Genomic DNA, 5,069 nt, shown 5'->3' with positions numbered 1-5,069 from the left:
TGATATATCTAACACCAGTATTGTGTATCTAACACCAGTGTGCATTAACACCAGTGATACCTATCTAACACCAGGTGGAATTATCTAACACCAGTGTTATCTAACACCAGTGTGTATCTAACACCAGGTGTAATCTAACACCAGTGTATATTCTAACACCAGTGTATTATAACACCAAGGTGCATCTAACACCAGTGATATATCTAACACCAGTGATATAATCTAACACCAGTGTCTATCTAACACCGTGTATATCTAACACCAGTGATATATCTTAACCAACCAGCATATTAGTGCTTATACCTTCATTTGAAGTAATTATGGCTGCCACTGCAATTCATTTTTATTCATTGATTAATTCTCATGACGACATTTTGATGTGTGTTTCTCTATGTGAGGATCTTTATTTTCAGTGTCTCTCCCAGCCCTGTTCTGGGATCAGCAGAGACCGCTGGGCGTCTCCCCTGGCTTTACTACTGCTAACATGACACCCAGTCTGTGTTCTACCACTCTACACACGCACGTATGCACGCACGCACGCACGCCACGCACGCACGGCACACACACACACACACACACACACACACACACACACACACACACACACACACACACACACACACACACACACACACACACAGACAGACGAACACACATAATTGTAAGTCCCTCTGGATAAGAGCATCTGCTAAATTGAAATAAATTCAATGTGTTGTTAGTGTTGAAGTATTGACCCTTATTCTACCACAGAACAGTGAAGATGAATATAATTGATTTGAATTGTTGAAGACAGATGTAATAATTGCAGACAGCAACAAGTAAGCTACATCTCAGCTATCTAATGCAGAGGGTAACACATTAACATGTCCTCAGTGCTTGTCAATTCTATCTCAGTTCAATACTGTAAGACTCCACCCCACCTGTCAAGGCACCCCCCCCCCACACACACACACACACACCTCTCCCTACGGCCCCGATTGACAGACAGATTAGATTGGACACAGTTGACAAGCGGTAAAAGTAATCAGATCTAGTGTACAGGAGGTGTTGTTTGTGTAAAATGACAGACCCCAAAATCCCTAGCTCTCTCCACACGAAGTTGCCATTGGCACAATCTGGCAGGGCGATTATCATCATGCCGGGGCGAAGGTGTTCCCTCACAATCTCCTGTTATTTGTTTACCGACTGACGCTCGCCTCACTCCTGTGTCGAGCGCGTTGTCTGTTTGTGGGAATGCACATTGTCGTCCTCCTCTCTTGAATTCCCCCTAGCAGCTTTCCTTCAGGTAGCAGCCCCTATATTACATATGGCAGTTTGTGACAGCATGTAGATAGATAAGATTTCCGCCATCTATAAGCCATCCAGGGATTGGAAACACACTGTTGGTACTGCTGTCTGTCTCTATAGCTTTTTCAAAAATASCTCTTGTGATAGTGGTCTTGACGTACTGCTCCTTGATGCTGCATCCACTGTGATGGGAATCAATGCGCTCGCTGTATTTCTGTAGACAGCTGTATGTAATTCCTGTAGAAATTGAGTGTTTTACAGAGTGGTATGTTTTCAATGTTTAATGACACACTTCAGTCTGTAGTAAGCTACATTCTCAACCTTGAATATACTTTCTACAATTTAAGAATCCCTGTCTTTTTGTGTTGCCTATTCACATTGTCATATTGCCATTTGGTGGAGAACATGGATAGTGTACTTGCTAATAGCACAGACAATTCCATTGCAGTTTGCTCTTTCTGAATTTCCAAGAAACTGTGCAATCTCTTCTGAATGCAGTGTGTTCTAGTTTACTATAGCCAAGACCCTACAGACCACTCATAATACTAAGTAATCCATGGGAGCAATTCAGAGCACTATGGGCCTTGGTCAAAAGTAGTGCACTACATAGGGAATAGGGTGCCATTTGGGATGCAATCCTACACAGTGGTCCAGTTCCTCCCCCTCGTTCTAATGAGCAACTGTCCTGCTATGCTTCTTGGCCATGTCTCTTGCGTATGGGAGTTTCAGGCAGGCTATTCATAGTTGTTAGCCCATAAACAGCTATCTCATTGCCTTCTGTCAAATCAATCATGTCATATTTGTTTAGAACCTGGCACAGAGTGCACTTGTGTGTTTATATGAATGGTGGATCACAGAGAAGGATGAGGGATGGAGAGATGGTGCAGAGGAGCATGGTGTTCATATTACCTCAGACAGGGGCTTATCAGCTGTGTTTGGGCTTGTTGGATAGAAGAACACTACTGCTGTTGTCGTATGGCCAATGGGCATTAAGTTGAAATAATACTAAAAACTAGGCCTACATCATGAACAGGAATTGGCCTACATCATGAACAGGAATTGATCCCTCATTACAAGCAAATAAAGTGAAACATTAAATATATTACTTTAGTTGTTGCTTAAAAAATGTAAGGTCTCAGACATGCGTGACATGGCTGAATAACGTTCTCTGACAAAACAATTGGGAACAACTGGCCTACCAAATATGGCTCTCACAGATTAAATCTTCAGAGAACCCAGACAAGAGACCGAGGGAGTGTGGCAAAGCCGGGTAGGATACCTGAGCCAACTCCCCGTGCTTACCGTGGGAGGTAGAAGGCGTCGTACTGGTAAGACACCGTGGTATGCGGTAAAGCGCACGGTGTCCCCAGTACGCGTGCTTAGCCCAGTGCGGGCATTCCACCTTGCCGCACTGGGAGGGCTAAGTTGGGCATCGAGCTGGATGTCATGAAGCCGGCCCAACGCATCTGGCCACCAGTGCGTCTCCTCGGGCCGGCGTACATGGCACCAGCCTACAGTGGTGTCCCCGGTTCGCCTGCATAGCCCAGTCGCGGCTATTCCACCTCGCCGCACTGGCAGGGCTACGGGGACTTCAACCTGGTAAGGTTGGGCAGGCTCGGTGCTCAAGAGCACGTTCCTCCTTCACGGTCCGGTATACCCGGTGCCACCTCCATGTACCAGTCCTCCGGTGGCAGCCCCCGTACCAGGCTGTCTCTCCGGGTTCTCTCTCCAGCTGTTTCCTCCTCTCCAGCGCAGCCAGTGCCTATACCACGCACCAGGCCTACTGTGCGCCTCAGCAGGGCAGAGTCGCCGTCTGCCCAACGCCTGCTGCACTGCCTGTCTGCCAGCGCCGTCTGAGCCATCTGTCTGCCCAGCGGCGCCTGAACTGTCCCGTCTGCCCAGCGGCGCCTGAACTGCCCGTCTGCCCAGCGGCGCCTGAACTGCCCGTCTGCCCAGCGGCGCCTGAACTGCCCGTCTGCCCAGCGGCGCCTGAACTGCCCGTCTGCCACGGCGCCTGAACTGCCCGTCTGCCCAACGGCGCCTGAACTCCCTGCCCAACGCGCCTGAACTGCCCGTCTGCCATGAGCCTGCAAAGCTGCCCGTCTGCCATGAGCCTGCAAAGCCGCCCGTCTGCCAAGAGCCTACAGAGCCTTCCGCCAGACCGGATCAGCCAGAGTCTTCCGCCAGACCGGATCAGCCAGAGCCTTCCGCCAGACCGGATCAGCAGAGCCTTCCGCCAGACCGGATCAGCCAGAGCCTTCCGCCAGACCGGAATCAGCCAGAGCCTTCCGCCAGACCGGATCAGCCAGAGCCTTCCGCCAGACCGGATCAGCCAGAGCCTTCCGCCAGACCGGATCAGCCAGAGCCTTCCGCCAGACCGGATCAGCCAGAGCCTTCCGCCAGACCGGATCAGCCAGAGCTTCCGCCAGACCGGATCAGCCAGAGCCTTCCGCCAGACCGGATCAGCCAGAGCTCCAGCCAGGACCTGCCAGAGCCGTCCACCAGACCTGCGCAGAGCCGTCAGCCAGAACCTGCCAGAGCCGTCCAGCCAGACTGCCAGAGCCTGCCAGACCGCCACGAGTCCGCAGCCAGGACCTGCCAGAGTCCCTCAGCCAGGACTGCCAGAGTCCCCAGCCAGGACCTGCCAGAGTCCCTCAGCCAGGACCTGCCAGAGTTCCTCAGCCAGGACCTGCCAGGATCCTCAGCCAGGACCTGCCAGAGTCCCTCAGCCAGGACCTGCCAGAGTCCCTCAGCCAGGACCTGCCAGAGTCCCTCAGCCAGGACCTGCCAGAGTCCCTCAGCCAGGACCTGCCAGAGTCCCTCGCCAGGACCTGCCAGAGTTCCTCAGCCAGGATCTGCCAGAGTCTCTCAGCCGGGACCTGCCGCCCCTTATCCCGGTGCTGCCCCTTGTCCCTGCTGCCCTGTCCCGTGCTGCCCCTTGTCCCGGTGCCTGCCCCTTGTCCCGGTGCTGCCCCTTGTCCCGGTGCTGCCCCTTGTCCGTGCTGCCCTTGTTCCGTGCTGCCCCTTATCCTGGTCTGTCCCTTATCCCGGTGCTGCCCCTTGTCCCGGTGCTGCCCCTTCCCCGGTGCTGCCTTTATCCCGGTGTTGGCTGTTCATTTAGGGATGTTAGTTTGAGGGTGGTCATTGGGAGGGGAAGACAGAAGCGGGGAGGACTATGGTGTGTGGGACAGCGTCCAGAGCCTGAGCCACCACCGTGGTCAACTGCCCACCCAGACCCTCCCCTGGACTTTGTGCTGGTGCGCCCGGCGTTCGCACCTTGAGGGGGGGGTTCTGTAACGGTCCTGACCTGTTTTATGTTGTTTTTGTATGTGTTTATGGTCAGGGCGTGTGTTTTGGGTGGGCAGTCTATGTTATCTGTTTCTATGTTGTTTTGGTTGCCGTATGGCTCTTAATTAGAGGCAGGTGTTTTGCGTTCTCCTCTAATTAAGAGTCATATTTAGGTAGGGTGTTCTCACTGTTTGTTGGTGGGTGATTGTCTCTGTATCTGTGTTATGTCTTGCACCATACGGGACTGTTGGGTTGTTTCGTTTCGTTTCGATGTAGTCTGTTCCTGTCCGTAAGTGTTACGTTTAGTTATGTAATTTTATTGTTCAGGTTTTCGTCTACGTCGTTTTCTTGTTGTGTATTTTTGAAAGTGTTTGTTTTCGTTGTTTGCCATCGTCGTGTAAATAAAAGATGCTTATTTCCCTAATGCTGCATTTTGGTCTGATGAATCCTTCTCTCCTCTCCTCGTCCGAGGATGAGGAGAGCGACAGCCCTGA

At 51.8% G+C, this 5,069-nt stretch overlaps 1 long non-coding RNA gene across 1 annotated transcript in view; it reads left to right on the top strand.

Annotated features, from left to right (window-relative positions):
- The window catches only part of LOC139023600 (uncharacterized), a 457,670-nt gene that overhangs the window by 151,957 nt on the left and 300,644 nt on the right, over positions 1–5,069 (top strand). The window lies entirely within an intron of this gene.

The sequence above is a fragment of the Salvelinus sp. IW2-2015 genome, linkage group LG33, assembly GCF_002910315.2.
Source record: "Salvelinus sp. IW2-2015 linkage group LG33, ASM291031v2, whole genome shotgun sequence".
Taxonomy (NCBI): domain Eukaryota; kingdom Metazoa; phylum Chordata; class Actinopteri; order Salmoniformes; family Salmonidae; genus Salvelinus; species Salvelinus sp. IW2-2015.
Note: the sequence above shows the minus strand (reverse complement) of the source record. Positions and strands in the feature narration are given on the sequence as shown.